The 25,795-nt window shown below is 40.3% G+C and overlaps 1 protein-coding gene and 1 pseudogene across 1 annotated transcript in view; both read left to right on the top strand.

Annotated features, from left to right (window-relative positions):
• Positions 1-25,795, top strand: part of TBCA (tubulin folding cofactor A) — a 181,708-nt gene that overhangs the window by 29,635 nt on the left and 126,278 nt on the right. The gene's annotated exons all lie outside the window — the stretch shown is intronic.
• On the top strand, positions 18,696-19,533 carry LOC102756916 (annotated as a pseudogene).

Below are 25,795 nucleotides of genomic sequence, written 5' to 3'. Positions count from 1 at the left end.
TTGGACATTTGAGTCTTTTCTAGTTTTTTGCTGTTACGATAGCACTGCAATGAACTTTCTCACACATGTCTTCTGATGCATAGACAGGAATTCTCTTGTCTCCATCCCTAGGAATAGAACTGGAGTATATAAATGTTCCTCCTTTACAGAATAATGCCACATTATTTACACAGTGATTGTGCCTTTTTATACCCCCCTGGTAATACATAAGAAATTCCCTTGATCCATATCCTTTCAACACTTGATATTGCCAGACTTGTTGATTTTTGCAGATTAAGTGAATGAAAAATGAAATTTCTTTGACACCTTCATTTATGTTTCTGTAATTACTAGTGAGGTTAAGCATCTTCTTGGATGCACATTGGCTGTAGATATTTTCTAGTCTATGTAATGCCTATTCAGGTCGTTTGCTTATTTTTAATTAAAATTGAGTTGTTTATCCTCTTTTTTATCAGATTTTGGTAGGTTCGGCAGACAGAAAGTCGGTGAGGGCTTAGATTTGAACACAATGAATACTCCTCATTTAATGAGCATATGTAGAATTCTCCTGTGGACAGTTGGAGAATGGTCATTCTTCTCAAGCAGACATGAAGCATTTCCAAAAACAGATGATGCGCTAGGTCATATGTTTTAACATATTTTAAAGAACAGTTGCCACAACAAAGTTAGAAGATAATAATACAAAGTAAGTTAAACAGAATATTGATGTACTTGAAAAACTACAAATATTTCAAAATGACTCATTAAAAATACAAAATTACCTCACCTTTCCGACCAGGATCCAGAGGCCTATTGTCCCCTCTAGCACATGAGCCCTACCCAGGAGCAGAGCAGGCTGCAAAGGGCCCTGACCCTCTTGTCTCATCCCTCCTTACTATCCCATAAAATCTCATGTATCACCTTCTGTGGACTGCCCTACTCAGGACGTGGACTCTTAAAGCCATCACCTCCTGCAAACTTAGAAAGAGGGAAGGCTGTAATGATGTTTCTATAATTTATCTTTTTAGACCAAGTAGAAATAAATTTTCAGAAACATCACCTCACAAAAATCTCTGTGTGAGAATGGTAGTGTAGTATCAATCCCTGCCCCATCTTTTGCCTTGCATGGCACAATAAGGGAGGTGAGACATTAACTATAAAAAAAAATCAGGCTGTTCTCCCTCCCATAAGTCCCAAAATGCACAGGGGTTATATGGTAGAGTTGGTTTGAAACAGCTTTTCAGATTTGAATACCAGTTGTCCCATTTTTAAGCTTGAAGCAATCAGCACAAGTTCTACCCCTTTATCATATGGCCACACAGCACACATTTCATCAAGACTTTCGGTGGGAGTGGCCCTTTAATCATATCCCTCTTAAATGACAGAAAATCCATTTTTTCCTGCTATGTAAACTTCATAGAATTTGCTCAGCTTGCATTTCTCTTAAGGTAGGCACAATAGCACAGCAAAGAACCTAGAACAAAATGTAAAGTAGAAGATCGCAGCTGCACAAAGTGTGTTGGTGTCAACTACATAGGCAAGCTGTAAAGAAGAGGTAGTTTCCATGATGCTAGTGCAGCTCACACTCAGGGCCCTTCCCTTGCAGGGCCCCCCTTTTTAGGCCCTGGTGGGGACCCTAGCAATTTTGAATTTATGATTTTGTATTCTTCTTCTTAAAGAGAGACTTCCAAAATTGTATAAGCTTACGGACCCACAATACCTGCATCTCCCTCTGAACATGGACATTATAAAAATACATATAAAAAACTTGAATCCATTTCATAATAGTGGTGCTGGGCCAAGCTCTGGAAGAAACCCTGGGTCACCTTCAATCTGGGGTTGGAAGAGGCTAAGCTGACTTGGATTTTGAAATCAAAATAAGTGATTTCAATTTGCAAAATATCCTGTTGCCTTGGCTTCTCCCTCCTTCCTTTCACTCTCACTAGCCTTTGCTGAACATTCGGTACAAAATATATACAACACTGAAATAACACAATTACTTTTAATAGACAATTTTTTTCTTGCAGACTTTTTGCAAGGTGCTAAAATAACATTTCATGAAGGTTAAATTCTAGGTTTATCTGCAAAACAGGTTAATGCTGGGCACTTTTAGGCATTTAGGATGGTCTTAGAGTCAGAATATGCTGTAGTTCTTCTTTATATATCTGTCTCAATATCCCCTCCAATTCAGTTATAAACTCTGAGCCAAAAAGCCTAAGAGGTACCTTAATCAGATCACATATCAGCTTAGAGTAGTGATTTTAGTGATATGGACATCTGGCCACTTGGAAGTGGATAAAGGCCACCAACTCACTTCACAAAAGCCACTGAACATCTGTCAGTATGGAAATAGCTCTCCTTCTAGCTGACCCTGAATCAGATTTTAATAGCCAACCTCACAAAGAAAGGCCATCTCTTCTCCTCCTATCAGCCAGGTAACTTGGTGCCATCCAAAAATACCCTATTAATATCCTGCCAATGATGCTCTGCTAAATATATTTTTTGGAAACAAGTGCGAATGGTGTTAATCCAGAGTCTTCTGTATTTCCCCCTTGCTATATGCCATATGCAAGGGTGATATTAAAAATACTGAGAAGCACACTGAAGCAGGGTCTTGGGGAGATTCTGTGTAGAGACCTTGTGAAGAACGTCCCAGGAAAGGCAGGAAGGTGGGAGGCACACATGGAGTTCAGGGAAACCATTGTTTAACAAATAACATGGAGGTATTTCAATACTTTAGCAAGCAGTCTGGCCATGTGAACCAGCATAACCAGCCTTGGACAGAGACACAAAATTCCAAAGATGATTATCACTCCCCCACACATACCACAAAGAGATGGGGGAAGATTTGAGCTATAGTCTGGCTCAAGTAGGGAAGTGTGTAGGGGAAAGTTTTAGCATCTTTGAGGCAGTGTTATTAATTGGTGTGGAAGCAACCTTTATTAAACTCTTTCTGTGTAAATGTACCATCACATGCTGCGCTGTGATAAGAGCCAGGCAAGAGCTGGCCTTGTTATAGTACCTACAGTTTAGAAAACCCTATAATTGCGCGCGCACACACACACACACACATCAAGGAACATGGGGCACCTCTTCATTTGGGATTCAGTGCTCATTGCTGATATGAAACCCAAGCCTCTGAATATCAGTTTATCTGACTAAACCTGTCAGGCCCTAGGAAATACACACACACTCAGAGAGGAAGGGAGAGGAAGAGGGAGATAGAAACATCAATGATGAGAGAGAATCATTGATCAGCTGCCTCCTGAATACCCCCTACTGGGGACCAAGCCTGCAACCCAGACATGTGCCCTGAAAGGGAATCAAACCGTGACCTTCTGGTTCTTAGGTATCTGATGCTCAACCACTGAGCCACACCAGCTGGACCCCATGAAACACTTTTCTGTGTGGCCTTCCCTGTGTCCTCAAAACAAAGGCAACTGTGTCCAATGCTGAGAAAATCTGTGGGTTGTGCCACTTTCAGCTTCAGAGACGGACACTGCTTTTGAGAGCAGGGAGTTTAAGTGGCTGAAGTGCTTAGGTAAGAGAAAAGACAAATTAATTAACTTGTCAAATCTTTCCTGTCAGCATGAATGCAATAGACTCTTATTCTATGAAGATTTGTTTCCCAGTAGTGCAAGTATCCATTTTTTTACTTCTCTTCCATGTTCCAGTTGAGTTCCAATTCCTGGTTCAAGTTAGTGCAGTATTTGCAATGGTCACACATGGTGGCTTAGGGACATTTTGCAGTATTAAATAATTCATATTATTCTTAAATATCTACAGATATTTCTACAGACATATTTATCTAGACATACATTTGGAAGTATGATGCTAGTTCTTTACATAGCAATCAGATGGACATTGAATACTCTAATTGCAATAGTTTTATCTTTATAAAATACTTAAGATTTAATTAAAATTTCAAAATACTAAATAAAAAATTTTGGCATTATTTGAATAAATGGATTTAAAATTTTTATATTTATCCATTATAATTTTCATTCTGCCTTTTAAATTTAATGCATCATTTTGAATATTTTAAAAGGGAAATAAATTTTAGAAAGTATACAAAAATATTAATTTTCATATTTAATTTATATGTTATGAAAGTACATTAACATTTCCATTCTGAATATAATTACATTCTGTTTTTTTAGTTATTTAGTTCATTAGTATCAATAGAATAGAAGTTCTGTAAAAATGTTCATTATAACAGCATCTTTAGTTACTTGTCCAAAATAAAAAGCAGGAAAGACAAATTTTATGGACTAAATTTTAGTTTTTTATGAGTTATGTATATTTTTATTTTATTACTCATCCAGATATCACCAGCCTAACAATGGAACAACAGAAATAATGGACAATAAAAACTAGATTTAGTTGTTCTTGATATTTAATGTTTTATATGATGTTAAGTCATACAAAAACCAAGGCTTTTTATATACTTTTTCATTTCATCATTATGACAGGGTATTTGTCAAGGTAGAAAAGATCATATTTTACTTAATAGCTTCATTTATAGCTTTTAAATATGTGAACTTATGGTATGTGAGCCTCCATTTGCACTCTTCCCTCAGGCCTTGCAAGTAACGACCAAGGCCCCAATCAGAAGGTTTTAGGAAACATATTAAGCTATTGAAAAAATTCCTGACGTGTGATGAAATTTTGAGTGTGTCAATAGAGAGCATTTGGCTTCTGCTTTCCTGTGTCTCCTTAGTGCTTGAACTAGGACAAACCTTTCAACTTTTCTGTCTCACTTTCTCCTCCTCCATATCAGATGCCACCTCAGCCATGAAGGAGGAGGATGGCAAACATCCAATGGTGAGAGAACTTCAAGCAGCAGTTGCAATGGGAGTCCATAAAGGGCAGTCAAAGATTTGCACTTTTTGTAAAGACAGATTATAACTTAGAGAATGAATTTTAACTATATCATAACCAAGCCGTGTCTAACAATTAATTTAATATTTTCTGTAATATCACATATGTTTTTTAAATCATCGTAAAGACACCTGGAATCATAATATTCTTTCAGTGGCAAATGCCATATTATGTTTTTAGGGCATTACGTCAATTTAGTATTTCACGTATTATTAATAATGCCTCATTACATAAAATTATTACTAAACTGGCAATTAAGTGGATGTGAAGGATCCATATGCTAAACTGCTCATAACATTTCAATTATGAATTTCACATCAGATGTCTTCCAGTGTACATTAACAACATTGATGAACAGTCTCTTTGCCAGAACCACCCAAATGAACTCTGCTTTGTGGCATGCGATATTGGCATAAAATCATTTTGTACATTTTTCCTGAATATAAGGAAATTAGAAATGGAAGCAGCAGATGAAGCAGCTAGTCCTCTCTGCCCATAGTAGCAAAGCATTGTTAATGCTGTAATTAGCTCTCTTGAATGTGGTAAGCTTTGGGGGTGTCATTCATGCATCTTGGTTGAGTATAGGGGTGGGGTTTTTTGTTGTTGTTGTTGTTCTTTGATTTACATTTCCCCCCTGAAGAAACAAGCAAACAAATAATAGTGATTCCATTATTTCTAGCGGTAGGGTCTGTGCTCACTTTTGTCCCTGACTCTGTCTTTTGATGGTTATAAATCCATGTGGTGTAACAGTAGGATGTTTCTGTTTGGGGTCTATCCTTGAACACGAAACCCAATGATTTGTTAAAGCAGTTGGTACTCATCACTCCAGAGTGAGAGTGTATTGACCAAGAAAAGTATATGTGAATTCAAACATAACAACACAGTAGGTCATTTGAACTCCAAAGATTGCCATTCATGGATTCAGTCCCTCTCTTTGTTCTACAAGAATGGATAGTAGAGGTCTCAATCACAACATGTTTTTAGGGCCTCTTCCAAGAATTGGGGGTTGATGACTCTAATAGCACAGTGGACAAAGACTTCTTCACACATCCTAATGATGTACAGTTTCATAAGGAAAATACAACTTGGGTCTCTTCCACCCTCAGGTTGCACTGCCCAGTAACATAATGGGTAAGGTCAGCTGGATCATTCCCCTTCCTCACCTGAATACATGGCATCTTATTGGTGGCTCCATGATTCAAGGTTGAGACCCCTGGTGCAATTATTTAAAAATGATCAGATTATAAGTTAAATAACTGTGTTACCATTTATCAAATGTATCAATTATCAATGATATCAATGTATTAATTTCCAACTAGAATTTAACTTGCCTTGAAAACTCTACTATTTGATCTCCTGCAGTCAGAGGACACCTTATTTTGTTTCTAGAAACTAGGAAAGTTCAACCAATAGCCAGAGTTTGTATTCATTCAACAAACATTTATTGATCCTCAATAAAAGTGGTAGTCACAAAAGATGCAAATCTCTGTTGTCAAAGGATTTATAGTCTAAAAAGAGTAGTGCTGGGTATCTGTATTGCATGTTCAAGATATAATTAAGGTAGAGGAGGTGTGGTTAATTCTGCAGAGATGACAGTGGGAGCTGAAAATTGGTCTTCCTGAGGAGTTGGACAAGAAGGTAGGAGTTGAGGCCATGAAGAATAAGAAGTTGGCATTTGCCTGGTAAAAACAGAAAACGTAACTTATGCTAAGGTAAAAAGAGAAGAAACAGCAGGACATGTTCAAGGACATGCAGAAAGTTCAGAATGGCTTCGGTATGGAAAACAAAGGGTAGAGCAGCAGGTAATGAGGCTGGAGAGGTGCCTCAGGATACATTCATGGATTACTGTCCATGCCTCACTAAGGGAAGAAAATTTATAGCCCCAATTCTTCACCCCTCTCTGCAACCACACTCTTTGCCATGTGACTTTGTAGTTCTTATCATTAAAGATATAAAGACTATTTCTGTACTTCTTGACTTTGGGTTTGACCAGGTGACTGGCTTTGGCCAATACAGTGAGGTGTAAGTGATGGTGTACCTGCTCCAAGCCTAGGTCTTGTGTGTGTTCATTTTCCTTCTTACATCTCTGCCATCACCATGAGAAGGACAGTTCAGGCTAGCAAGAGGCCAGCCATGTGGACCAGAGTCAACTCATCTAAGCCAAGTCCAGCCTAGGTCAGCCTACCAATCCCCCCCCACCAAACCCCACCCCCAAGTGACCGCCGTATTCATAGGCCAAGTAATGCTTATTGTTGTGGGCACCTGAAATTTTTGTGATTGTTACTCAGCATTTTTATGCCATTTTCCAACTGATATAGACCCATGAATGGGCCATTAACAGAGATATAATATGCTCCAATTTTCATATTGAAATGTTTATTTTGTCTGTGTGTAATGGCTGGGTTAAAGGGAGACAAAAATGGAGGCTGGGAGATCAGTGAGAATATTGTAATAATCTAAGGAGAAATACCAGGAACGTGAACTAGGAACTTTGGACATGGTAGGTAGTTGAGGAAAGGAAGTAGTATTTTTTTTCCTTAGAGAAATAATTTTAATTATGAAGTATTTCAGCCATACAGAAAACTTCATGTAACTGACACCCATGTGACTACCACTCAGCTTTAATATAAGACAACATTTTGCCATTTTTTGAAAAGAAATGTAGCCTTATTCCCAATTTCTTCTGCTTTCTTTCCTCCTTAGAGATAATTGGTATCCTAAAGTTGAGTATGTTATCCGTATGCATGACTTTTACTTTCTAGAGGCATGTATGTGTCCATAGCAATATACAGTATTGTTTTACATATTTAAATTTTACATATTATATGATGCCTCTTTTTGCAACTTGTTTTATTTTTATGTTACGTTTTTGAAATTTATCCTTGTTGATTTGTGGAGATCTAATACATGGAAAAATTTAGAGATAATAAAAAGTAAAAATTAACCATGTAAAATGAAAGAGAAATGAAAAAAATCTCACATAACCACCATATTTCTGGCTAGGGTGATCATGTGAATTATAGATAGGGATGAGGAATGTAATAAAAGAAGCAGGTTAAAAATGAGGAGGGTTGGAAGATATTGAGCTCAATCTGAGGGGGGACGGTGTGCTTACTTATTGGAGCCATACTGATGGAATATGCTCTGTGGACAATTTAATGAAAATGGCTTCGAAGCATGATATCATCTGAGATAGTCTTACTCTTTTAGCATAGTGACAGCAGTTAAACTAAGAGGGTTGGTTTCTGACTCAGAGATGCATGCTGAGTGAGAAGGAGACCAAAGGCACAACTCTGGGCCACAGATACCAACAGTTGAGGGCAAACAGGAAATGAGCAAACAAGGCTGTCCTTATATTTATCAGGGAATATTCTTTCATGCAGTCCTACCAGGAAAAATTTTTTGAGCTTGCATGCCCAAATCTTCATATATACTTATATATGTATAAATGATATACTGGTACTATGAAAGTAGTACATCCTATACAGTATACAAGATACTCCAAAATAGCCATTTTAAATGTACAAGACATGCAATAAATAGAAATAGATGTAATATTTCTTTCCCAGTCCCCCATAGATTGTCTTATATATCCCCTAGGATGTCCTCTCACTATTTAAACCCCTGATTAAAATAGTTGATCTGACTTCCTCTTTCATATGGAAAAACATGCTTTGTATTACCTTTATTCTGAAAATGGCATTAGTTACTTCTTTTCAAAATATTTTACACATATGAAAACACAGAGTTAGAAATATTTAAAAGTTTAAATTAAAAAATTTCTTGTACCATGTGGAGTGGGAATTAGAAACTGATTTTTTTCCTACCATCTTCCCTCTCTGCTGCAATCCCTAATTTCTGGCAATCACTAGTCTGTTCTTAATCACTATAATTTTGTCATTTTGAGAATGCACTATACTAGTAAATGGAATCATTCAGTATGTGACCTTTTGAGATTGATTTTTTTCACTCAGTATAATGCCATTGAGACCCATCCAAGTTGCTGAATGTATCAATAGTTGGCTCCTTTTTGTTGTTGAGTAATAAATAGTCCACTAGTCTATGGTACCATAGTTTGTTTAATCATTAATCTATCTTAGGGCATTTTGGTTGTTTCTAGCTTTTGGTTATTGCAAATAAAGCTGATATGAATAATTGTGTACAGGTTTTATGTGGACACAAGTTTCATTTATTTGGCATAAATGCCCAGGGTGCAATTACTAAGTCATATGATATGTGTATAATTTTTTTAGAAACTGCCAGACTTACATTCCCACAAGCAATGTAAGAGATAACCAGAAGAAACTCAGTTTTAACTGAGTTACCTATCTAGGGGGAGCTGACTTATCTGCAGGAGTATACTGTCTCTCTCCTTTGTAACTTCTTATTAATAACTGGAGAGTTTAGCAAAACATGAAATGAGTATTCATGAGTTTGAGTAACACAACATTTTTCTCTTAAATAATGGTTTTTATGAGCTGTAACTTCTCTACCTTACCTATTAACAAGTCTGATTCTTTGAAGTGAAGTTAGTATATCTTTTTTTCTCAAAAAAAGAACAACAGCCCTATCTACTTGAAGTACAGGTGGTTTTTCTTTAAACTTAACACTGATCAAAGTGCTTAATGTCCCATTTGTCCTATTCTTAATGCTCATTATGTCTCCTAGATCTAATCTCTTGACACCAGTATATTGGTCATGAGAATGCTAGTACTATTTTCTATTTCTTCTTCTTCTAAACAATGTAATGCTTAGCATTTTCAAAGATAAGAATAATAGGAAGCATTCCTTTATTTCTTTTTATCAAAGTAACGTTTAAGCAATTAACTGAAATTCTGTCAATTAAACTTGACACTCTTGAAGAAGCAAAGACTTCAAGTGACAGGGCCTTCAAGCGGCAGTTAAAACAAGAGCCCACAGAAATGTTTCGGTGCCTTTCCTTCTTCCCAGAAGTGATACATGCAGATTTATTTTCAACCAGATTCCTGCAGAAGGTCAAGGCTTAACTTCTCCATCACTTCAGGGGGCTTGACTCATAGGCCCGAGTCACAAATGACTCAGCTGAGCTAAAGCCAGAAAGGCCTATCCTTCCGAATGGAGGAGAACCCTCAGAACCCAGCCTAAGGGCTCACCTGTGGGAAGGGATGGGGTGTGGGCAGAGAGTTACTGGAATAGAGGCCCATTACTGTCTAGGAGTTTCTGAAGCTCAGGGTGGAAGGCTTCAGGTTGGGCTGAGGAGCCCTCACCACCTTGGCCTCTCACTCGCTCTCTCCTGACCCATGGCCAGAGAAGACTGGCAGTCCAAAGCCATGCAGGGGGTCAAGCCTGTATGGTTAGGGCAGATAAGGCTGTAGAAACAAACAAACCCAAACATGTAGTTGCTCAGCACAATGGAAGTTTATTTCTTGCTCACCTAATAGTACAATGAGTGAGGTTGGGAAAATATGGTTGGAAAAGATCCCATGTAGTTACTTTGGGATCCAGGCTAATTGTGACACTGCCATATTTAAAACTTGGCTTCTCAGAGAATACAGGGTGTGTGTGTGTGTGTGTGTGTGTGTGTGTGTGTTTGCGCACGCACACACATTTCCATTTCAGTCAAAAATGGGGAAAGAACATGGAGGAGTATGTAGAGAATTTTATGGGCCAAAATAAGAAGTGATACCTACTAATTGTGCTCATGTTCACTGGAGAGAGCCTACTTCTGTGTCATCTTATTTCCCCCAAACTATAAGGAAATCTGGGAGACAAGGATCTGCTAATGTATCCAAAGAAGAGGGGAAGTGAGCCAGCAGGTTCCTTCACAGAGCCCTTCGCACTCAGCTGGTGTCTGGGCTTCTGTTAAAGTGAAAAGGGACCTGAGCACAGTGAATCTGCAGCAAAGGTGAGGACCTGTTTGCAGAGAGCAGACTGTCCTTCCTTCCCATGGGAGCAAGAGAAGTGAGCGGTGGCCCCCATTAGGCTCATTCTGTTTGTGGACAGAATGGCTGATCTCTGGGGGGGAATTTCCAGGCCCTGGGAAGCAAGACAACTTTTCCTCCAGAACGAGTATCTATTGGCAAAAATGAGTTCCGAGGGGATTGTGGTGCACTTGTTCACTCTGTGTGACTGCGGGAGTGGGTGACGGCAAGTCAATTCAGTTGAACAAACAAAGGAGAATGAAACAGAGTCATGTCTGTCTTCAGAGGAGCCCAAGTATATAACTCTCCTGAAAGTGTAGAGTGTCCTTGAAGTAAATTCTGGCTGACAGAACGCAGGGCGGGTGGGGGAGGGCTCTGATTGCCACCGTGTGGGAACAGGAACTGGCATAGGTGCTCTCCTTTATTACAGACCCACCCCCTGTAAAGGTAAAGAGCTGATGCGGAACCAACATGTGCAAATTCCCTTCCCCTCTGCCCTTGGCCCAAGGGCAACCGCACAAAATGGGATTAATTGGGATTATGGGGGCTTTGGCTGCTTGGCTGCTACTCAAGGATGAATGCTTAATTTATGTCTCAGTGATCTTGACTCCTGCCTGATTAAACTGGCTCAATCAGGCCATTGTTTGCCAAGGACTTTCCTTTCAAAAGAGTGGCTACAGGTGGTGCTTTTATGTGACAGACCTTTAGCTTTGATACAATACACAGCTTTAATGGATTGCTGCAATACCACCTTTCTCTCAGAAATAACTAAAAGCACAAATAAATTCAATGGGTTCTCCTCTCATCTTTCCGGGCTTTTCTTGTGATAGCAAAATGTCAACAGGTATGATTGTTCAAGAATACATAGGGTGGATGTGGGATTATTACTGGGTAACAGAAAAGAGCATCTGTTTGGGAAGCATCCGCTGAGCAGAGATGCTATGATTCAGAGCACCTCACCGCCTCCTAGCAACCTCCTCCTGTGCATTAACAGGTGCCCTCGGCAGGCCCAGGCCTGATGGTACCCAGAGCCGGTGAAACGGGGCTGCGCTCCAGCTTCCCTGTGCTGTTCCTGCGAAAGTGTAAGGACTGGCTCCTGAGTTCGACGAGAAGCTCAGACTCTGGGGTTTGTTCCGGCCTGGGCCTTCTGTTGTTAGAAGGGACGGGAATGACAGGCAGCTTCTCTTCGACTGGGATTTAAATGAAGGCTGTCCACACACCTCAACTGGTGTGCCGGTTTTAGCCCTTTTGACTGGCTACGTTGGTTTACAAATACATTAAGCAATTTTGTTGATCAACTTGATGTTTTCTTATTGACTTGGCCCTTGAGGTCAGCCAAATGAGCCAAATTGGTTTGGGCTAATCTGCCCTGCAGCATACTCTCGTGCTCTTTCCAGAGACCACAGTCACATCTTCAGAAGCAAATACAGGCAGTCCTCGGGTTACGTCGGACTCGACGTACATCATTCGTGGTTACGTTGCCATCTCCCATTTACAGTATTTATTTTTTTAAAAAAGTTCCATCATACGTACATATGCGCTTTATGTTTTTTATTATTTCTTTACCACAAGTAAAGGTCAGGAATTGTTATCTTTCTTTTAATTTTTTTTTTTTTACAGTTTCACTTCATTACTGCTGTGTATGTGCTCCATGTGAGTGACATAGGTGCTTATGTAGGTGGGTTCCGAATCTCTGATGTAACCAAGGACCTACTGTCAGCTCTTAGGCTGCATAACCAAGTGAAGGCTCCTGGCCAGAAGGATTGCATTAGGAGGAACTGTAGTCTATGACTTTTGTGTCTAGTTTAAAATAAGTATTGTGATTTTAATATGCTAACCTAACATGACAGAGACCTGTACATTGGTCATCTGATATTTCATTAATTTATTGATTTAATTCTAGAAAAAATTTTTCTCAATATCAAACATCAAGTACAAATTACTATAGTGATTATGAGCATCCTCATCCTGTATTTCTCTGGTATTATTTTCACTATGCCTGGAAGATGTCAAAATGTACCAATATTATATCTCCTAACTTCGTATAAAATAGCTATAAAACATAACTTATTAAGGCGAGGAGCCTATCATGTTATATTTTTGGGAAAATCCAGTGATAAGTGTTTGGGTTCAAACTCGGCTTTCAATGAGGATTCCATAAGTTTAAAAACTTTTTGGAAAATGCAAGTATGAGCATATTATAATGGTGATTAAAAATTACTTTAAATTTTATAACATATCATCTCCCAAAAATACTCTGATGATAAGATTTAGGATTTAATCAACTGGAGAGTAGATGATAGTAAAATTGATTGAGTAACTCAATTTAAATATGAAAGAGAAACAGAGGTCCTAGGGAAATAGATAAATGAGAGCATATGACTTTAGAAAGAAAATTAGTCAACTCCATCAAACAACTTAGAAGTTAGAGAGGAAAGATGTTACTAGGATTCAGAATTAGCAGAAGTGAGAGATGCCATCTGTCCTGATGTTTAACGAAGCTCCTCAGTGAAGATGCACCAAAGTAAGAGAAGGTTGCTCTGGGCATCATGAGAATGCCCCAGGAACCTTGGCTGGGAAAGGTCCTCATCACTTGTCTTCCTCCCAGGACAGTCAGGGTATTTCCTCTCCTGCTGAGTAGATCCTTCCGAAAGCTGGACAATTTGCACATCTGTTCTACTGCTTGAGCATGGAGACACAGTCATAACCTCAGGATGTTAGAGCTGGCAGAGACCCACAGAATTTTCTAATTTAACCCATTTTTTTACAGACAAGGAAACTGAGGCCCAGAGGGGGTAATGAGCTTGCCTGGAGTCACACAACAAATTATTCCCATTGCCCTTACTTGATTGGCTGAGAACCCACTAACCCTGTAGACGCCCTTTCCAAATTTAGGAATTAAAAGGATACAACTTTATTGTTACCACACAGATATTTTATTCAGCATAATTGTTCTGAATTACATATTACTACTCCTATCTATAAGCAGCTTCTCTTGATTAAAGTGCTCCTATAATGCTGAATTCCCTGACAGTCAGAACCAAACATGATTATATAGATTGCTTGATTATATACATTGCTTAATTATATAGATTGTTTGAAATCATTCTCTGGTTATGTCAAGATAGCCTACCTGATTTTCTGATCTACTTGACCAGCTGCCTATGGGCAGGGACCAGGTTTTTGTCTTTCTTTGAATCTCACCCAGTAGGAACCAATATTTATAAATGAATAGCTTGTGTATGGTTATAGGTACCTCAACACATAACCATTGCCTGCCCAAGAAATTCCTGCATCTCTAGTTGTTGAAAGTCAAGGGATGTAGTAGAAGGCCTTGTAAAGTATTTTAAGAGGGTTTGCTAACTATCAGAAGCCCCTTCTACAAATTTTGGTTTTGAGCTCGCCGTAAAGCTATGACTTTGTCTTACAGGGTCAGTAAAAAGAGGTATATTCTTTTTATTTTTTTATTTTTTATTTTTTAATTAAATCTTTATTGTTCAGATTATTACAGTTCCTCTTTTTCCCCCCATAGCTCCCCTCCACCCTCACTGCCCCCCTCCCCACTGTCCTCATCCATAGGTGCACGATTTTTGTTCAGTCTCTTCCCGCATCCCCCACACCCCTTAAAAAGAGGTATATTCTTAGAAGGTAATAAAAGGTAATAAAACTTTTGGTCAAATTAATGGATAGACAAGTCCAAGATGGTTTGCATATAAGTTAATTTTGAAGCCAGAAGTCAGAAACAGACTTTCTTAGGTGTGGTGTTTTTGTTTGTTTTTGTTTGGTTTGGTTTTGCTTTATGAAATTATACTTGAAACTGAATAAAAATTTAGTCTTTGCAATCAGGCCTGGCTGAATTGTTGTCCCTCCAGGGCTTCACATCCCAGGAAAGTACCCCTGGGCAGTACATCTGGCCTCTTGCTCTCCTGGCTGTCCCCTCACATCAACATCTGAATATTTGCTAAATAAAATAATAGAGGTGTGTCTGGCCCAAACTCCTCTGGCCAAAGCATGGGATGAGATGCTGAATCATGTAAACAATGTCAGGGTCCCCAAGAACCACATTAGGGATATGTGAGGAGTGGCAACGTATATTGTTTCCAGAAGAGGGACCCACTAGAAACATAAGACATCAGGTGAAAAGAGTTGGAGAATCCATCTATAAATCTCACCTCAGACTCATCCCAAGTATCAACCTCTTTGGTCATTTAGTTGATTCCATAATTTCAATTTTCTCCATGGGCCACCAGTACTTTCTCAGGTTATTCCTCAACAGCTCCATGATGGAGGCAGTGTTGAAATTAGTCAAGATGAGCCTCGGTTCCAGAGGCAAATTCATTCTATGACTTCGGACAACTTGCTTATCCTCTCTGGGCCTCGGTTTTCTCATCTATCCACTAGGGAGTATTAACTTTATTACCGCATAGAGTTACCATGAGGATAAAACTAATATATCAAGGTATTTATGACAATACCTGACATGGTAAACCCTCAACAAATATTAGGAGAATAAACACCATTTTTGTTGTTTACTTTGAGAAATGTGTGGATGGCTGGATATGTTGATTCTAGTCATTGGAAGCAAGGCCGCCTAAAATAAAAAGATTTGATTTCCTATATATTGGCACTTAGACATTAATTTTGCAAGCTGAAAAACAGAATGGACCTTGAACATTAACCTAATATGCCAAGAAATAAAAACACTATCAAAATGTCAGGAACAGCATAAACCATAGATATTATCTTTGTGTATTTTTAAAAATTGGTTACAACAAAATTGCTTCTTTTCATTACTCACTTATGTAACTATTCTGATTTCATATAACTGTACCAACTTTAATGTCTTTTTAGTATTTGCAAAATGTATAACAATCTTCAACATGAACTGTGACTTCTAAGTTTATATTTTAACTCAGCATGGGAAAAAAGCGATTCTTTATTTTCTGAGCTCTGACAAGACACTTGGCCCTAGATGAGCAGGGAAGGTTCTGGTTGGTGATACAACTCAAAAATGAGTTGATGGAGACAGAGGTTAAGTCTTTGCATTGTGAGGTTCTATTAACTTTTCCCTAGCCTTGCCCTTTATCCTCATCTTTATTATCGTTTGTAAGAAGCCCTCAAAAAGCAGACTACTCATTAGTGGTTCCATGGTAGATAACTGTATTCAGTTGTTATGTTGTCTATGCCACTATTGTCCAGCTTATATTATACAGTGTGACAAGTGCTGTATAGAGCAAACGAAAGGCAAGGTTTCAGCACAAGAAAAGCTTACATTATAAAGAGACAGTGTTTTGAAATGGGCTTATGAGAGGGCAAATGCGTGAGGCCAGGTGTAGTTGAACAAGGAAGATAGTGGCTCTTTAAAAGTGGCTCCTTGTCAACAATTTAAAAGATATTATGTTGAATAATGGATTTTAAGACTATGATGGATATTAGAAGAGGTGGTATGAAGATGGGCCATTGAATTTCCAGAGAAGGAAATGAAGGGGGGCTCCTGCTGTTTACAGTTTAGACGTTGCCTCTCCCAGCCAACAGTTTCAGACATTACCTCCAAGCTCACTGCCACCTAGAAGTTAGAAAACGGTCATACCTTTGGACAAGGGACTTAAAGGCTGAAAGAAGTTGGATGTGTGTTTTGTTTTGTTTTGTCCACTAGTATGTAGGGGAAAAGCTGAGAAAGATGTGTAAGGTAATAAACTTATTAACCAGTGATTCTTGGTGGTTGTTTCTTGTTTTTTTAAAATGTCCTTTTAAAAACAATGACCCAAGGATGCCAGTAACAGCAAAAAGACATTTCATGTGCTGAAGACTGACTGCAGGCTTAGGTGGGAGACTAAGAATTGTTGCTAACGGGTTATTTTATAAAGTAAGCTGGTGCTTCGATGAAGTGTAATATTTACCCCAGGAATCAGGCACTTCTTTGGTGTTATGTCTTATATTTCAAGAAGGCTTTGTTGCTATAGTGGGGGCAGCAGCATTAAGTGGCATGAAGTCAGCCTGTGGCATTCCCTACCTTTAGGGGTCAGAGAGCCTAACATTGTAGATGAATTTCAAAGGGGGCCAGATAATTCTGTGGCAAATATTAACGTTTGCTGTCATGCATATCAAAAGACTGGTAATCAAATGTCATGCCTCACAGAATGAGTGAATCATGCCAGGGGCAAGCCTTTTTTCTTCTGCTCCCCCTCTGCCTATACAGGAAACATGACCGATTTGGTGGGAAGGGAAAACACTCTTGTCTTGTGATAGCACATTGAAATCACACAATCCTCTGTGGCTCAAGACCTGGGTGGGGAGTTGGGAGGTACAAAGATAAGTCAGGTTTCTCAGTTCTGGGATAGTGGCTGCCACCCTGGAAATATCTCTGGACTGACAAGACTTTGAGATCTGCAAGGAGAGACAAGACTTGACAACTAGCTTTCTGAGTTTGGGCAAGTCTTAGACTTCAACTAGGGGAGATGCCTTCTTAGAGCCCCCAGATCATCTAGACCAGCCGTGGGCAAACTACGGCCCGCGGGCCGGATCCGGCCCGTTTGAAATCAATAAAACTATTGAAAAAAAAGACCGTACCCTTTTATGTAATGATGTTTACTTTGAATTTATATTAGTTCTAAAACACTCCATCCATGCTTTTGTTCCGGCCCTCCAGTCCAGTTTAAGAACCCATTGTGGCCCTCGAGTCAAAAAGTTTGCCCACCCCTGATCTAGACACACAGGTGATATTAAAGCTGTGAGCTGGTGAGATCACTTGAGGAGAGAGTGTAGAAAATCTGAGAAGAGACCCAGGGCTAGGCCCAGAAGGAACTGGGTAGAAAAACAGAAGAATGAAGTGTCATAGAAATAAAATAAAAAATAAAAAAATGAGCCCAGCTGGAATGGCTCAGTGGTTGAGCATCAACCTAGGAGCCAAGAGGTCATGCTTCAATTCCCAGTCAGGGCACAAGTCCTCAGGGTTGAGGACTTGATCCCCAATAGGGGGCATGGGGGAGGCAGCCAATCAATGATGCTCTTCATTGATGTTTCTATTTCTCTCTCCCTCTTCCTTCCTCTCTGAAACCATTAAAAATATATTTTTAAAAAATTATAAAATATGTAAATTACTATACTTGAAAATGATGTGTTAACTTTCTTTTTTAAAAAATATATTTTATTGATTTTTTTACAGAGAGGAAGGGAGAGGGATAGAGAGTCAGAAACATTGATGAGAGAGAAACATCGATCAGCTGCCTCCTGCACACCTCCCACTGGGGATGTGCCCACAACCAAGGTACATGCCCTTGACCGGAATCGAACCCAGGACCCTTCAGTCCAAAGGCCGACACTCCATCCACTGAGCCAAACCAGTTAGGGCTGTGTTAACTTTCTTAAACACTGTTCATCATTATAACCTGAATTGCAGGTCTGCGCCTGCCACCTAATAGGTGCTCAGTTTGTATCTGTAACAGGTCTTAATTATTGAGTGCCACTTAAAAGGGGAGGCGGTAGTTGTCTCCACCAGTAAGATAACTTAATCTTCTCAGCATTTTAGGTAGTGTTATTATTTTCCTACCACACCCTAAAATGAATGACTATGCCCTTTGTAATTGTCAACTTTGGATGACAAAGTTTCTGAAAATCAAGTGCTTCTCTTAACTGTTAAATGTGGTACTGAGTCCTAGTTAGCTGGGTGGATTTGCAAGAATTTGAAAGTCAGCTAGTGGACAATCACTCATTGAGTAACTACTACTGAGACAGATGCCAATGGGAACACAGGGTTCTCAAGGTGTGACCAGCCTAGGCAGAAAGGAAAGACAAAGTCACCTAGAACAACATATACAAGACAACCTGTCCTTTCTGGCGCCCACCAATAGACCGAGGCAGCCCACCCAGCAGGCAGGATTGCCATCAGTCCCCGTGGCCATTTAGGAACAGATCTCCTCTTCCCTTGGCCTTGCCATGGCAACCTATGGACGGAGATGCACAGCAGCCAATGTGTATTCCTCCATCGTATGCTGACCTTGACAAAGCTGCCAGATATATTTTCAACAAAGGATTTGATTTTGGGTTGATGAAACTGGACATGCAAACAAAATTTCATGCAGTGGCGTAAAATTCTCAACATCTGGTTCATCTAATACAGACACTGGTAAGGTTACCAGGACCTTGGAGGCCAAATATGAATGGTTTTTATGGCCTGGCTTTCACAGAGAAATGGAACACTGATAACACTCTGGGAACAGAAATCGCAATTGAAGACAAGGTTTGTCAAGGTTTGAAACCAACATTTGACACCACCTTTTCACCAAACACAGGCAAGAAAAGTGGTAAAATAAAGTCTTCTTACAAGAAGGAATGTATAAACCTTGGTTTCAGTGTTGGCTTTTATTTTGCTGGACCTGCAATTAACTGTCTTTTGTTATGAGGGCTTGCTTGCTGGATGCCAGCTGACCTTTGGCAATGCCAGATCAAAGCTGGCAAGGAATAACTTTGCAGAGGGCTACAGGACTGGGGACTTCCAGCTACACACTCATGTCAATGATGGCACAGAATTCAGAGGCTCCATTTATCAGAAAGTATGTGAAGATCTTGACACTTAAGGAAACCTTGCTTGGACATCAGGTACAACTGCACTCACTTTGGCATTGCAGCTGAATATCAGTTGGATCCCACTGTCCTGTGTCACCAGAGAGAAGAGCACACACCAACCCTACAAAGGTCCCAACCAGGTAAGATGGGGCTTGCTGAGGGACTAGGGCAAAGGGGCTTGTGGATGCAGCAGAAGGCGGTATGCTAGTCCAGCTCCCAGGCCGAGTGTAAACATGGATCAGAGGCGGGATTGCTGAGAGCAGCTCCGAGGGAAGCTGCTGTGAGACACAACTGGGCAAATCTGTGGTGTGTGGCTGTCACATCAGGATGAGTATTAAAATGTAATTCTTGTAAACAAGAGACAATTTTGATGCATTCACAGGAGGACCTGATTCAAACACCCAAGCTAACCCATTATCCTGCACAATACAGACTGCAAATGTTAGTCAAATAAAGCTAAGCTGCCTTATTTGTCATCATAGAAACAAACAAACAAACCCAGGACTGGCCCCAATATTATTTCCCCTGAGTCCCTCTAAAATAGCAATAACACCAAGTTGATTGTCTTTGTTCGAATGGTTTAGAAATGCTTTCACTTTCAGATACTGTCCACTGAAGTCCTTTTACAGAGTAGATTAAGTAGGACTTGGTTGATCAAGCAAAATTGCTGATCTACCTTAGCACTCAATTAGCCAGGGGTTATAGCTCTAAGAATACACAGACATATGGATCAGACATGGGACTTTAACCTGAATTGGGAACCCGCAAAGATTTAAAGCCAACTATATCTTTCCCCTGGATGTCGGAGGAAGGGCACATAGCCTGAAGGCGACAGATCCTAGAAGCATTGGGTATTTGGCCAGCCCTTTCTTGTGAGGTTGTAACTCAATTCCCTGGTGGAAGATTTTAAAAAAAGACAAGATGCCTATTACTAAGAAAAACGCCCAGAATCATGGCTGGGAATCCAGCTCTCAGGGTGTGTGGCTTAGTTCCCTGACATTGCCTTCCTCAATTAGGTTGGACTTAGTTAATCAAGCAAATTGCTGATTATCCTTCTTCCCCCATGACAAAACAGTAGTGATAACCCTTAGCATTTGTGCAGGACTTGAATTATTTTATTATTTCTGGTAATCATTTCTCTTGATTCCCACAACAACCCCTGTTATGCAGGAAATAATCACCCAGGCCAAAACATATGGTTTAACAAGAAGGAGAGTGTGTCCCTGAGACAGAAGTCACATACAGTATCCCAGCTGGGTCCTCAGACTTCAGAGCTGGTGCTCCTTTTCAGGTCTACTTGCCCATCTCAAGTCTTCATCAAATAATTCTAGAGAGGAGGAGGGAGGGGTGAGGGAGGACTGAATGAAAGAAGGTGAAGGGATTAGCCAAAGACCCAAGGACACAGACAAGTGTGGTGATGCCAGAACAAGGGGGTAGTGTAGGGGCTAAGTGGAGGGAGTAAAAGTGGGGGGGGGGCGGGGAAAGGGGATGTGTAATAGTATCAACAATAAAAATAAAGAAAAAAATAAGTCTTGAGCATTAAAAACAACAATTCTAACGCAGAATGTGCTATGACGAAAACATTTCTCCATATTTTAGCATTTTTTAATTGACAAATACTTTTGCCAACTCTTCACCATGATTTTTTAATGCATTTTAATAACAAAAAAAACTTATACAAACCTCTTCTCTAGAATAAAGTGAGTGGTGATATTGATGATGGTTTTCAGCCCTTATTCTGGGAACAAATATATTGACTGCTGGAGCATCCTCCAAATCATTTTACTTGAATGTGGCAACCACCTGCCAATGAATGCACTTGTGTGCTAGCAGTGGAGTGTTGCTCATGACAGAAGGTATCTGGGATTGGAAGGTGGTAGTTGGTCAACCTGTATGATAGAGAGACCCACTTTAATATGTAAAGAAATTCTATGATGTTTGAAGGTTCTCCCCTAGTATCTTATCCATCCATCCACCACTGGACTTGAAAGCTGTATTTGGTGCTCTCCTGATTGCAGTGTGTATCCCTTTTGGAAGAAGAGAGTAGGGTAGAAAGCAATGGTCCTACCCCATGGGTCTCTCCCATTATGCTCTTCCTGGCATTGCCCATGCGAGGAGGAGAGGAGCCTCGGGCTCCCCTGGGACTCACACATAGTTTCATTGTCCTTCACCCAACTTGATACTTGGTGGGCAAGCACTTTATACTCCCTGAGGCAGGCTGGGTAGAATCCACATCACCTTCACCGCATAGAAATGGGCTAATGCTGATCCACGGGGTGGGAGAGCCTCGAGCCGTTTCTCTGGGTTCCCTGTGCTTATTTCCTCACTGCCCAGCAGCAGCCTGCCCCTTCCCTCTGCAGTTTGTCCTCATCTTGTTACCATAAAAATCACATCTCAGTTTGGGCTGCAGGGCTCAGATAATGCAAAAGCACCATGTTAAATGTTATCATGTGAAACATCACATATTTCTTCAACACTCCATTCCGGAGCCCGGGCTGTGGCTTTGCAGAATTCTTTTTCTGCCTCCTTCACCCTCACTCTTCTCGTCTCCCAAATCCCTTTTTCTTGCTCTCTTTCTCCTATTGACCACTTGTTAAATCTTTCTGTTTGTTTCCCCCCTTTCTCTTGGGACCCTCCGACAGGCAGGCTTGCCAGATTCATTTTCTGATCAAAGCTGTTTGATTTGGTCAATTTTGCCACATTGGAGACGTTCTCTATTACAGAGATAAATAGCTTTGGGCTAACTGTCAACGAAAACTTGTAAGCTAATAAATTATTCCAATTTCTTCCTGCGGATTTCTCTGGAGACAGCCCTAGGAAATACACTTTTTGATTAGTAAATTTCTCTGTGTGTGTGTCTGGACATTCAAATGTGTCGGCTTTGATTAGCACCATTGCTTTTCAAGTCGACGTTGGCTGAGGGGCTGTCAGTTGCAGGCAGCCCTGATGCATAATGCATCAACTGGGCCCGGAAACAGGAGCCTCTTCCAAGGCTGGAAAGGCGGGAAAATTGCCCTAACAACCCTGCTGGCTTACTTTGCACCAAAGGGAGCTTCACTTGAAAGTCTCGACAAGACTTGCTTTGGCTTCAGCGGAGCCACCCATGCTGGGCTGAGAGGGTTTGAAGAAACCACAACCAAGGGCCTGCCAGGAACCAAAGCCACCACTCCATCTGCTCTGGCCACCAACTCTTCCTCCCACAATTTCGCCCTTGCATCCTCACCCACGCTCTCCACTCCATCATCCTGGAGTCCCTGGGCAAAGGCCAGCCCCTCCTAGGCAGGCCCAGATTTCCCTCGGCCTCCCGTTGGATTCAGTTTGCCGTTTGTCTAGTTAAAGGCCCTTGGGTTGTTATAGAAACAATATTTTGGCTATAACAAATCAATCGGTGCGTGTGAACACAAACATACAGATCATTTATCAACTGCAAAATACCCTAAATTATGACCTTTCTAAAACCTATCAGAAGGGCGAGCGCATGCATAACGTAAATTAAAGTTTGAAGGGTCAGCGGTTTTTACTTTCACTATTCATCTTTCTTTCACCTTATAGGTTTAAGAACAAGAGGGCTGTGTAATTACATTTCAATGGGGTGCAGCGGTTCATTATTCCCGGCTATACCAATCTGCTGCAACATTTCCAATGCAGCCAGGTACGTTTTAGCAGATATTAGTTGGTATAAGACCATACTTGCTCTTTGGGACTGATAACATCTTTTAATGCATAACAGTGCTATCATCTCAATTTAGAAAAGGCTACAAGGGTGAGGGTGTTTCTAAGATCAATACAGTTGTTCATATTTTATAAAGGTGGTAAAGCCTGTCTGGCAATTCTTCCCAGATATTACTTGCCCTTCGCCTCTCTACTAGCTCACGCTCCCTTTCTCTGATTGCTGTTTCCCTAAATATCCACCACCCCATGAGCTAGTAGACAGCATTTTGTGCTCGAGCCCACTGCACTGATGGAAATGGGTAGCTTCCAACAGAAAGCCCTGCTGCTGCCAATTCTCCGGCCCGGGAGGACTGAGTGCGATGGTGCGATGGTGCGATGGTGTGATGGTGCCATGCTGCGGAGTGCATGGGCTCCGAAGTTTTGGCTCAGCCACGAGAGGTAGCAGCCATCTACCTGTGAAGCCAATAGGCACCTTCAAAAACTCTGTGTGCACTCTGCTCCAAAATGTGTGGGCATGGAGGCTGGTCAGCAGAGTCAGGTTAAGGGGACCTCTTATATCCTGAAGAAATTCTGAAGGAAGAAGAAAGGAAGAAGGGAGGGAAGGAGGGAGAAAGGGAGAGAGGAAATGAGGGACAGACTTCTTTACTTTTATTTTTTTTAATTGTGGTAAAATATAACATTAAATTTACCATCTTAACCATTTTTAAGTATACAGTTTAGTAGTGTTAGATATATTCAGATTGTTATTCAGCCGATCTCCACAGCTTTTTTATTGTGCAAAACCCAGACTCGATACCCATTAAACAGCAACTCTGCATTGCTTCCTTCTCCCATCGCCTGGTAACCAGCCTTCTGCTTTTTCTTTCTATGAATATGACTGCTCTAGGTACCGCATGTAAGTAGAATCATGCAGTATTTGTCTTTTTGTAACTGGTTTATTTCCCTTTAGTATAATGTCCTCCAGGTTTATCCAAGGATAGCATATGTCAGAATTTCTTTTAAGTGGAATGATATTTCATTGTATTTATAAACCACCTTTTGTTTATCCTTTTAACTGCTGATGGACACCTGGGTTGGTTCTACCTTTTTGCTATTGTGAATAATGCTGCTAAGGACATGGTGTGCAAATATTTCTTTGAGACTCTGCTTTTTAAAAAAAAATTCCTTCACCTTCTTTCATCCAGCCCTCAAACCCCCTCCCCTCTGACAGCTGTCAGTCAGTTCTATATGTCTATGCTTCTGTTTTGTTTGTTAAAGTCATTTGTTCATTAGATTCCACATATAAGTGAGATTATATGGTATTAGTCTTTCTTTGACTGGCTTAATTCACTTAGCATAATACTCTCCAGGTCCATACATGCTATCACAAAAGGTAATATTTTCTTCTTTTTTATGGACAAGTAATATTCCATTGTGTAAATGTACCCCAGCTTCTTTATCCACTTATCTACCGATGGGCACTTGGGCTGTTTCCAGATCATGCTATTGTACATGACGCTGCAATGAACATAGGGGTGTATATATTCTTTTGAATTAGTGTTTTGGGTTTCTTCAGAAATATTTCCAGAAGTGGAATTGCTGGGTTAGAAGGCAGTTCCATTTTTAATTTTTTGAGAAAACTCCATACTGCTTTCCACAGTGGCCACACCAATCTGCATTCCACCAACAGTGCACAAGGGTTCCCTTTTCTCCACATCTATGGTAACACATGTTTGTTGATTTATTGATGCCTAGAGGCCCGGTGCATGAAATTGTGCACCAGTGGGGTCCCTCGGGCTGGCCTGCGGGATTGGGTTGAAACAGGCTCTTTGACATCCCCTGAGGGGTCCCAGATTGTGAGACGGCACACTCTAGGCCAAGGGACCCCACCGGTGCATGATAAGGGCCAGGGAGGGATGTGGGAGGTTGGCTAGCCAGGGAGGGACCTCAGGAGGGCTCCAGGGAATGTCCAGCCTGTCTTGCTCTGTCCTAATCAGCCAGACCCCAGCAGCAAGCTAACCTACCGGTTGGAGTGTCTACCCCCTCATGGTCAGTGCACATCACAGCAAATGGTTGAGTGACCTTAGCATATCATTAGCATGTTACACTTTGATTGGTTGAATGGACGACTGGACACTTCGCATATTAGGCTTTTATTATATAGGATAACCATTCTGACAGGCATGAGGTGATATCTCACTGTTTTAATTTGCATCTCTCTGATGATTAATGACATAGAGCATCCTTTTATATGTCTGGTTATCTGTATGTCCTCTTTGGAGAAGTGTCTATTCATATCTTTTGCCAATTTTTAATTGGATTGTTTGTCTTCTTGGTGTTAAGTTGTATAAGTTCTTTATATATTTTGGAAATTAACCTCTTATCAGATGTGTCATTGGTGAACATGTTTTCCCATTCAGTGGTTTGCCTTTTCATTTTTTTGATGGTTTATTTTGCTGTGCAAAAACCTTTTAGTTTGATGTAGTCCCCTTTGTTTATATTTTTCTTTGTTTCCCTTGCCTGAGGAGATAAATAAAAAAAAGTATTGCTATGAGAAATGTCTGAGATTACTGCCTACATTTTCTTCTAGGGTTTCTATGGTTTTGTGACTTAAATTTGTCTTTAATTCATTTTGAGTTTATTCTTGTGTATGGCATCAATTGGTGGTCTAGTTTCATTTTTTTATATGTGCCTATCCAATTTTCTCAACACCATTTACTGAAAAAATCTGTTGATTAGTGACATTGAGCATTTTTTTCATACGTTCATTGGCCATCTGTATGTCCTTTTTGGATCAGTGTCTATTCAGGTCCTTTGCC

This window comes from Myotis davidii, unplaced genomic scaffold (assembly GCF_000327345.1).
Source record: "Myotis davidii unplaced genomic scaffold, ASM32734v1 scaffold44, whole genome shotgun sequence".
Lineage (NCBI taxonomy): Eukaryota > Metazoa > Chordata > Mammalia > Chiroptera > Vespertilionidae > Myotis > Myotis davidii.
This window is presented reverse-complemented; position numbering and strand designations above follow the sequence as displayed.